At 32.9% G+C, this 11,397-nt stretch overlaps 1 long non-coding RNA gene across 1 annotated transcript in view; it reads right to left on the bottom strand.

Annotated features, from left to right (window-relative positions):
- Positions 1-5,756: 5,756 nt before the first annotated feature.
- LOC149188792 (uncharacterized) overlaps positions 5,757-11,397 on the bottom strand; it is a 29,115-nt gene continuing 23,474 nt past the window's right edge. The window contains exon 3 of the long non-coding RNA XR_016256308.1: positions 5,757-5,848. This is a non-coding gene — a long non-coding RNA (uncharacterized LOC149188792). The remainder of the gene's footprint in view (positions 5,849-11,397) is intronic.

The raw sequence follows: 11,397 nt of genomic DNA, 5'->3' as shown, positions 1-11,397 counted from the left end.
TTCAAAATCCTCAATGAACAAGTTGGCAACGATGGGAGAGAGAGAGGGGAGAGCCCATAACAAACCCGCAAGTCTGTTCATAGAATTCACCTTTAAAGCTAAGGAAAGTGGGCAAATGTCTACCAACTTGTCTGTATTAGGGTCAGTGATACGATTGATTACCTCAACAACCTCATAAATAGGGATGTTGGTGTAAAGTGAAACAACATCAAAGGTAACCATAATATCACCAGGCTCAAATTTAACCTCTTTTAACTCACTCATTAAGCATCAAGAGTCTATAAAAAAGGAATCACTACGGCTAGCAAAAGGCTTAAGCTTCCAGACTAAATATTAGCAATAAGATACATAGGCCCACCTATCATATTAACAATACGTCTAAGGGGAGACCCTTCTTTGTGAATTTTAGGAAGCCCATAAATTCTCGGAGTGAGAGGGTTTCTCTTAATGAGCTTGTGGCTTATGGAGCTTACAGACTTATTAGATTCGATAGCCAAGGAAACAACTTTTGAAACCTTTTTAAGGGTGATTTTATTGAGCTTTATATAATTCTCGTTGTTTCACAAGTGATCTATCATTTTTCTTCTATAGTTCTCTTTATCTAAGATCACAACATCCCCTCCTTTATATGCTTTAAGAACAACAATATTGGGGTTACTGTTCAAAGCTTTGAGGGCTTCAAATTTAGGTTTGCTAATGTTGCTCTTCAGAGGTTTAGTTTTCCTAAGAACAATAGAGCAATCATGTCTGATGTCGTTTGTATGATGAGATCTTTAATGTGATCAAGTAAATCCTTGATGCCAAACTTGATGGAGCAAATAATATCCTCAATCGGGATCTTTCTTGAGGCAAGGGAAAAGTTTAACCCTTTTCAAAAAGACAATAAATAAGGGGATCAAAAGAAAAACTAGATAAATTGACCACCATATTTAAAAAAAAAAAAAGATAGAAAATTAAAATCATTACTATTAGATTCATTATTATCACTATTAATACTATTATTATTTCTACTTTTGAAAGAGAAAAGAGAAAAAAATATAATAAGAGAAAAAGAAAAAAATATAATATAACGATTATTATTATCATGTATACGGCTATTAATTCTATTTAAAATCTATATATATATATATATATATATATATATATAATACTTTAATACTATTATTATCTATATTTAAATTGTTGTTATTATAATTATTATTATCACTAATAATATCATTATTATTTCTATTTAAAAGATTTTTTCCCAATTAAATATCATAAATTAATACATCATTTTTATTTTAACTTATAATTATTTTTATTTTTATTTATCAAGTCCAATGCATTTCTTCTGGACTATGTGTGTGTCAAATTTTGTAGGCTAATAATAAACACAGCATATCCATAGATCACATCTCAGTGCTATCCTTACTTTTCAAAAGATTCCCAACGTCCTTTTCGTTTCCCGCTGGCTATTTTTGCTTTTGAAATGATTTCCGAAGGGTCCTACTTGTACATGGAAGTCATTCTAATATTTATTTAAAAGTCTCTTATCAATTAAAGCTCTTAATTATAAACCAAAACTGTTAAATACTAGTCTAGTTCCATTTCAATTCTAGACCTACTTAATGTCAATTAATGTAAAATTCAAAATTATCAATTCAGAGATACCAAGTAACATTTTATTATAGTGACTAGGAAAGTAATTCTAATATTTATTTAAAAGGCTCTTATAAATTAAAGTTCTTAATTATAAATTAAAAATAGGAGTCTAGATCCATTTCAATTCTAGATCTGCCTACAAGTGTCAAGAGGGATCCAATCTTTGATGTGTAAATTTTTTTTGAGTGAAAAGAGATTTGATTTCTCTTGGTCTTTAGACTTAAAATAGATATAGAGTAGTAATCTTTCCCTTTTAAATAAGCTATATTCCACATGAATACTATGGAGAAATTACCCATCAGTCAATCTATCTACATATTACATAAAATTATACCACAAAACACAAATACAAATGTTACAACATCTCTCTATTGAAAAACATTTTAGACACAATATATATATATATATATTTCAACTTTTAATTAAAATTATAACCCAAAACTCTTAAATATAAAATATAATATAAAATATAATATATAAAATATAAATTCTCATCCACTTTATTTTATTTTTTTGAAAATTGGCTATTATTATTTTAAAAGAGTGTTTTTATTTTTTATTAAAACTGGTTCAAATCCAACCCTTTTGAAAGAGTGTTTTTTTGAAGTAGTGTTTTTTTTCCCTTATGAATAAAGTGTGTCTGTATAATACATAAATATTTAATATATTCTTTATTCTGAATCTTAAGTGTTTTTATTTTTTATTAAAACTGGTTCAAATCCAACCCTTTTTGAAAGAGCGTTTTTTTTGAAGTAGTGTTTTTTTTCTCTTATGAATAAAGTGTGTCTGTATAATACATAAATATTTAATATATTCTTTATTCTGAATCTTAATTAATTTGTATTTTTTAGAAATTATTTCTAAAGTTTATTAAATTTTTTGTAAAATTAAATATTCAATATTTTTCTAGAAATTGAAAATTATTTTTTGAATTTTTTGTTTTTTAATTGGTTGATGACTAATTTTATGTGGTTTAAAATCAAATTTCAGAATTAAAATGATTTAAATAAATTAAAAATATGATAAAAACATCTAATCACTCCAAAAAAAAATCTAAATTTATGGATTATTCATAATTAATATTTTCTTAAAAAAACAATTACTATTATGTTTCGAGCTTTTAATAACCATGGAAACTCATAGATTTTTCCATAATTAATACTTTCTTTAAAAAATAGTTACTGTTATGTTTCATACTTTTACTAACCATAGTCCATAATTAATGCTTTCTTAAAAAATAGTTACCATTATGTTTCACACTTTTACTAACCATAAAAATTGGCTGATTTAAATAACAAAAGTACCAACCCTACATATTCCACTTATTTTTCCCTTTTGATTTTGATTATTGAATGGACTTTGATTCAATCGTTTTCCTCAATAAAGCTTACCTATATTATATATTTTCACAATTCAATTTTAAATCATGATGCAATACAAAAGATAAAAATTAAGTAAACACTACAATAAACAAGATTTTCTCTTTTGTATTCACGGCTTTAATTATAACTTGAAAATAGAAAAATTATTTTTTATGAATCTTTTGCACTCACACTTAAGCCTTTGTGTAACTTTTTTTTTTTTTAATATACTAGACATTGTGATTTTTTATATTAGTTATTACACTCCTATTACCATTCCGTTTTCACTTTGACTACATATTAGTTTGCCTTTGACCAAAAATTTATGTTGCTTATCCATAGTTTAACATCACGAAATCATTTTTTGTTATTTTTTATTATTATTAAATTTATTTATTTGTAAGGTGATCGGTTGAGCTCTCATTTATGTTAGTTACTAATTTCTCATTTTCATTTTATTTTATTTTATTTAACTTTCTTATTTTTTTCTATTAATTCCATTTTCCAAAATGACTTATTATTATATTAAAAACATATTTTAATAAATTTATTATTAAAAATAATATATATTGATGAAAAATAAAGCGCACACATATATAATAAATATATATATTAAAGTGTATTCATGTTAATATAGACAATATTAGTTAATGATATTTCTTAATTTTTATTAATTGTTTTATTTGTGTTTATTATTTTTAGTTTAATTAAGTTATATTTAAACTAAGCCGGTACTCGCTACTATGTAGCCCTTGTTTTATTACATATCAATTTTTAGCTTTGATTTTTTTGACATAAAAATTCTACCATAGGTTATTTATTTGATGTTGAATTAGGATGACTATAAATTTAAAGTTAAATAAATAGTAATTATCTAACACCTATCTTTATTTTGCTCCAAGGCTATATAGTTCATTAATTGCTTTAGTTACATCCCTTCACCATATTCAAATGTTTTTCATTATTAGATTTATGAATTTATTCAACCATTCAATAATTGCTATTTGTATAAAAATTTGGTATTAAACAACAATACCGCATATTAAACTATTTTCTTGTCAATTTATTTATTTAAAAAACTTTTAAATATAGCTCAAAATCAATTCAATTTTACTTTATTTTAAAGAAATTAAATTTTTTGTCTTTTAAAATGCTATCAATGAGATCAATCAAATTTTAATGGAAATAAGTATCTCTTCACCTAAAAAGGTGAACTGATAATATCATGTTTAATTAAAAAATTATTTTCATGACCACAATAATTCATGTTTAATTAAAAAAATTATTTTTATGAACTCACAAAAGAAGTTGATGTTTGATAAATTTTGATTAGATTATTTTAAATTTATTGAGTTTTATTTATAAGAAATTATTTTATAAAATAAAATAATTTAATTTAATTTTTAAAGAAATTATGAATTTGAGTATTTAAATATATAATGTGAATTATATAAGGTTTTAAGTATTTTCATTTATCAATTATAATAATGAATTTAATTAACTATTAAATCATCATCATATTAGTAGATGAATTTTTTTAACTACATTGAAGATTTTGGTTAGAATTTTAACTAGTTACTTATTAATATATTTAATGGTTCCTTCAACTTTTTTAAAATTACACATATTTTTTCTTCCTCGTAGCAAAGATGTAGTTCCTACTCTTATCATAGTGCCTTTTCCTCATTTAAGACAATATATTTAGATTGCCAATGGTCTTTGAATCAACAATTTCATGGGTGGCCTCCTTTGCCCTATCCTTTGGGCATGTGGAAGCCTTTCTCCTCAAGACTTACTCTAAAGATCTATTTTGGATATGTCATATATCCCCCCTTAAATGCAATGGCCCCAAATAAGTCCTTCAATGACATAGTGCTAAAAAGGAACCTTAGAGGGATATTTTTTAAGTATCATAGAATCCACATTCTTAATAAAGTTTCAAGTCCATCCTTTTAAGTAGCAAGGGATGTAGCTAAATAGTTTATTTTTCACAAAGAGGTATGCAAATTTAATGGCCTCTAGCTAGTGCTAACAAGTCTACACCAATGGATTTCTTGCACTTGGAAAATATAAACAAAGAAAGAATCCTACATTTACCGATGTGTAATAGGTTTCTTCATAGAAGAATTAAACTATCAAAATGGCATTGATCTCAAAACATCCCTTTTTAAGTTTGAAACGGGAAACACAAATAGTTGTGAGGACATGAACTATCAAAATGGTATTTGATGTTGAAACATCCTTTTTTAAGCGTGAAATGGAAAATACAAATAGTGTATTGTAACATCCTTTTTAAAGTTTGAAATGGAAAATACAAAGTGTGTTGTAACATCCTTTTTAAAGATTGAAATGGAAAACACAAAAAGTTGTGAGGAAACAAACAATGAAAACGGTATTTGATCTTGAAACATCCTTTTTCAAGTTTGACATGGAAAATACAAACAGTGAATTGTAACAAAAGAGGTTTGAGAAGGAATATAATAGTCTAAAGAACATTGTGCTTGTCATTCCATATTTGAAGTCGTACAAAAACATGGTGGAGGCAGCGAAGCAGCAATGGACCTGCAAAATTTATATTATGTTAGAATTAGTAATATGTAAATCAGGTGCAGAAGTTTATTAGTAATACTCTGCAGGTGAGCTGTGTTAAAATGAATCTGGAATGAATGGAAATAAAGTTACCTTTGCTATGGGGAACCATATATTGTTAGTGGAAGATGCATGGTGAATAACGACATATTGAACACGATTGGAGGTCAATGCACAGCTGGAGATGCAGTTTTTTTGCTTGCCAATCTACATGTAGTTGTGCATGTATGTTATTTCTGAGCCCATGTGGCCTGCTGCAAAAGAAAGAAAAGGTTAGAATGAGATGTACAGACAATACAAAGACATTCTAGTATTTGTTTTTTTACTAATATTGATTAAAGTTTGTTGTTGTTGAAAGATATGAAAAGTATGTCATGAAATAGAATGAGTTAAATAAATGGAGGAAACCTTCTGGTGATGTCAAAGTATGGGTTGGAGCAGATTATCTGGAGGCGGCATTGAACGGAGAATTTCTTCTGCGTGTCTTCTGCGAGCAATGTTTTTGTTGTCCTTCATTTTACTATAACGATCGAAACTGAATGCGGGGTTAATCCGGAGATCTTGTAGAGAAGGCACTCTTGAAATAGCTATGAATGTGAGACCTTGACGTTCTGTTTTTCCAATGTCAATTGTTGCTTTTGGAAGGGTCATACCTTGAGATTTATGTATGGTTAAAGCCCAAGCCATCTTCAGTGGAATTTGTGCACGACCATTTCTTTTTACTGCTGGAATAGGCAAGTGAGTGGGGTTTCTTTCATCCCAAGGAGGCCCAATGTACTTGGGGAAATCTACGACAACAAATGTTGGAATTTGTGGTGGTGCAGTTGATTCTTTATAAAATATGGTTACAATTTTTCCAAGGGAACCATTAACAAGACCGGCTGAAACCCAAAGGTTGGAAGTCAACATAACTTTTTCGCCATTGCATAGCAATACAATTTGCTCAAGTTGCTCATCTTCAGAGGAAAGACTGGAATATGTGTTGTCATCTTCAGCAATGGATCGAGCAATAGGAGTGTTTAGAGATTTCATCATTTTCTTATTATGGACCGTTGTTTGAGCATTTGTTGGAAATAGATGCATGGAATCATGGAATGAACATATTTCTTCTTCTGATAAATAGGAATCTGTGCGCGACATGAGTACGTTGTAGTTGTCGATTGTTGGATTTGCATCTCTAATGTTCTGGAGAATGTTCCTGAAAGTAACCTGGGCGATGTCGTCGCCTTGTTGACAAAATATTGTGTCTAATGTGATGACTGTGTTGAAGGTGTTCCATAGTGCGCTTTCGTGGCCCGTCCCTGCATATAGAGGTATGTCTTTGACGGGTGGTAGCTGACCGAGATCACCAACCAATATTATGGAACAACCACCAAAAGGAGTGTTTCTTTGGTGGGGAAATGCCTCGCGAAGATGTTCATCAATATGGCTGAGAAGCTTTGGCCCAATGAAGCTCATTTCATCGATTAGTATGTATCTTATATGCCTGATTTCTTCTTGGAATTTTGCAAGAGCACTACCTTCTAACGGCATAAGATCCTTTATAGGAAGGTGCAAAGCAGAATGGATTGTCGATGCTTGTATGTTGAAGGCAGCAACCCCAGTAGGGGCGAGGAGCATGATCAGTGAAGGTCACGGGCTTGCAAGGCCTATGAGCATATCTTTGATGCAATTAATAAGGAGGGATTTTCCCGTACCAGCAGTGCCTTGTATTATCATTCTGAGAGCGGGTAAATAATCCTTCCTAGCAAAATGATTAAGAATAATATTTAGAGCTTTTTTTTGCATTGGAGATAATGTAGTAAGGGTCGGCAGGGTATGTTGATGTGTTTGAAGAATGCGGTGGATGGAGCGGCTATTCTCAATGAATTGTATTACATTATTTTGTAGATCCAATGGGATAGTGGTATGATTCCAGTTATGGGTGTCATCAAAGCCATGAAGACCAAGCATGTCAAGGTCGTTTATGAGAAGCTCATTTGTAGGGTGTAATTGGGAAAGTAATTCCCATTCATTTATTTCCATGGTGTCTGTTGGATTGGCTTCATTCATAGTTGAGGTATCATTTGTGACAGATTCAATATCAGATAGTGTGCGGCGTTGATGCCAAGGATTGTAGAATGGCGAAATGATTGCCAATTTGCGATGAATTCTGTAGCAGAATCACCTATATCTTGTACGATACGGCGAAAAGGTTTGTATAGCATAAGTTCAACCCTGCAAAAGTCAGTGTAGCAAGGTTTTGTTGTGGATGGTATGGAGGAGTAACGTGGTATGACCCGAACAATTGCTTTTGTAGGCCTTTGTTTCCATTTGTTTGTTCTGCGACGAGGATCATACGACCAGGATCTTGCCAACTCTATTAGTGATGTGGACTCTAGGGTAGAAGGGCGCTGGATATATGTATCTATGAAGTGCGGGGATGTAGTGGAGGTGGTGTCCGTTTGTGGAAGGCGCATAAGAATTTTTTGGTTTACATTTAAAGAAATGAATGGCCGACTACATAATGTTAACGGTAATTTTTGCAGCATATGGCAGGTTTCTTGTGCTCCAATGTCACGATCAACAAGGGTTTCTGCAAGAAATTTTCGAAATGCGGATGTTGCTGGGTCAGCAATGGGTGAAGCCAGGACAATTCTACGTAGCATGTCGTGGAAGCTTTCAGATTTTTTTTCTGCTTTGGATGCATATTTGGCGATATATTTTTGTACAGCGTGTATGGAGAGTACTGGTTGGCAGTCAACATTTGCACGCCAAATAGATAGGATGGTAGGGTTATGGCTATTGAGTCGATCGTCGTTCCGAGCAGGGGTGTATGTTTTTTGGCCATTGGAATCAATGAATAAGGCCGATTTTGGATGTAATTCCCACGGTGCTTTATAACGACATTGGAGTGAGGATCCAGTTTTTCTTAGGCACGTGCTTTTTGAGCATTTTGTGTGACGTTCAACACAATTGACGAGTTGTTCATAGTCACTGAAAGGATTGGTTCTGAAGATTTGCGGTGTGGACAACAGGCAAGGGTCTTCGGGATTTGTCCAAGCATTTGGTTGGTTTGAATTCGAAGGAGCACGAGGGTTCCAAGCGGAAATATATTTGTCGAAGAACTGCCTTGCAATATCGACTGCTTCTGTGTCCTCCCAGTTGAGATTCTCCATATCAGGTGCATTTTCTATCCAAAGGAAACCATGGATGTGCGCAGATCCCCTATGTTGCCATTCATACCTAACAAGTATGCGTTTTTGTAAGATAATTTTGCAATAGGTAAGGAATGTTGTTTAGAGTTCTTGGAGGGAAAAAAATGCGGTAGAATGCGTACCTGTACCAGTAATCTTTTGTATTCAAGTGTTTCTCCAAGATAATCTCACGAAATGTTGTGAATCTATGGTGCATATATAGTGATGTTAAATGTGGGTTAGAGATAATGTTATCATTTCTCCACTTTTGTTGTTTTCCAATATCAGTAGGAAGACACCCGGGCATGACTGCATGAAGATCAGGCCATTTTGTATCAGCTGCACTCAATGTGAAGAAGAACTTCGGGCAACCGAGTTGAGATATCATGTCCATTAGTTCATTTTTAGCTTTGTGCCAAAATGACCTTGTTCCACGCAAAGAGCTACCGAATCGCATGACTTGCTCTGTTAATTGCTCATCTGGAAATTGTTCTAATCGAATGTTCAGATCATGAATAGATATTGGAAAGTTATCCGTGATGTTTTTTTTCACAAAAATCGACGTTGTTGCTTGACTGCGATGCCGCATCATGAGATTATATATGTAATAACGAAAGCGTGGGTGGCTTCCAAATCTGTTATCATAGTAACGTATGAGATGAAGTGCATATTCATGTAACTGCACAGCTTTCATTCTTGGCTGATTTGGCATTGCAGCGCCTGTCGGGAAAAGGGCAGGGAAAGCCATAGAGAGTAGACCTTCTGTGTTGTATTCATTGACTGGCGATAAACCAATTGTTGGCCACTCAATTGTAGTATCAGATTGGTGGTTGTAAGCATGCAAATAATGGCGGATTTCTTGGATTTCTGTATTTGTATTGGGTATGATGGGTACGAACGATGATGTTTGGCTAGCGGATGGGTCTGTGAAATCTTCGGTGAGCTCATGGGGTGGTTCAAGTGGAAGGCGAATAGTGGTTTCTGTAGTATTGGAATGGCGAAGGGAGGAGGAGACATCGGTGGGGATTGCTGGTAAGGACGCCAGTGCGTTGGAATAAATACGAACATTCTTATAGTATGGGTCATTAGCCAATTTGTATTCCAATGCAGCGAGAACGCGATGTCTACTGACAATGAAATCATAAGCCTTATGGTCATTACTATGACGCGTGACAATTAGGATGTCCAAGTTCTCAACACGTCGTGGCAACATGTTTGTGATTTTTGTTATGTCTTGAGGAAAACAAATTGTGTGGCCACTGTATTTATACTGGCCACCACGTGCATGTGTTACTTGCAGTATAGGATTAACCCTAGCAATGAGCATTTCTTCTATTTGTGAAAGAGACATAAGGGCAGCTGGTTGAGGGCCAGGGTCCATGTTGTTTGATAATGAGAAGCGATGACCCTTTGTTTCAGAGGCGCATCTGGAGTAGCAAGACATGTGGTTGGAATTGCGGATATGTATTCCAGGATATGATTCAAGACAAATGGAGCATGGGCATTTAGGTGGAAGTTTATCAAGCTTTGAACGGAAATCTCGATGTGCTTGATCAGTATAAACATTGCTGAAAGCATGTGCAAAGGAGGGGTTAGGGCAATGAGGCATGGATGTATTTGTTTGAGAGGTTTGCTGAGAAGATAAAGAGTCTGATAATTGCAAGGGAGGATTGTTTTCAGGGTGGGCCGTTTCAGACGAGGAAGGTTGGTCACCCTTTTGTTTTTTGTGTTTTTGACATTCTATGATGTTTTTTTTTGCTTGGTAAAGCTCACGGCGCCGTGCATTTATTCGTTCTTTATTTGTTGCATAGTATCTTCGAGCACGTTCATTATTAGAAGAAGAAGCCATTCACAAAATTTATGGTACCTATAAGCAAGGGAGGGGAAAAGAAGAATGTTATTTGGAGACAACAACCATGTTATTGTATGAAAGCGAAAGAACGGTAAAAAATGCAAGCGAAAGCGAAAGAAGGGGAAAAAAATCTAAGTTCTGAACAGTGCCATGTGAATTTTTTTATTTGAGAAATGTTTTTGAAAGAACGTATTAGTATTTTTTCTGCATACATGTAGGTAGTTTCATGTGTAAAGCTGATAAAAGGAAAAAAAATGTGATTTTGTCTACTAACATAATGCTAGATACAATGGAGAACAAATATTTATTTCAATGGTATATAAGAAAATTTCATAAGAAGACATGCAACAATATATCTTGTAAAGTTGTATTTATAAAATTGGACAATAGGAATTGCCAAAAAGCAAGGAACACATTCTGCAATATTTATCTACAATGTCGAGATGCTTTGAATTTCTCGAAGGATGTTTTTGCATTCTGTCATGAAATGCAGTTTTTCTTCTTTTATGATAACGCATTTCAATCGTGGGACTTCTTTAAAAGTTTCTGTCTTCACTGATAGTGTGAAGATATGGTCTGTCCATAGAGCTCTAGAGACAATTTCCTTGATTAGTTCTGGATCTGAAGATAATAGATAGAAGTCTTTGGCATTATTTCCAAGAATTGTAGAGCCCGCGTCTTCGAAAGCAACAGTTGAAGCCAATTCACCAGTGTGATCTTGTATGTCGATTTTCAATAGGTATCTGTAATCACAGTCGCTTACTTCAGCGTTGCA

Source organism: Pinus tabuliformis, chromosome 3_1 (assembly GCF_031772625.1).
Source record: "Pinus tabuliformis cultivar Carrire ecotype Pingquan chromosome 3_1, CPIR1, whole genome shotgun sequence".
NCBI lineage: Eukaryota > Viridiplantae > Streptophyta > Pinopsida > Pinales > Pinaceae > Pinus > Pinus tabuliformis.
The sequence above is the reverse complement of the archived record's forward strand: the minus strand, read 5'-3'. Positions and strand labels throughout refer to the sequence as shown.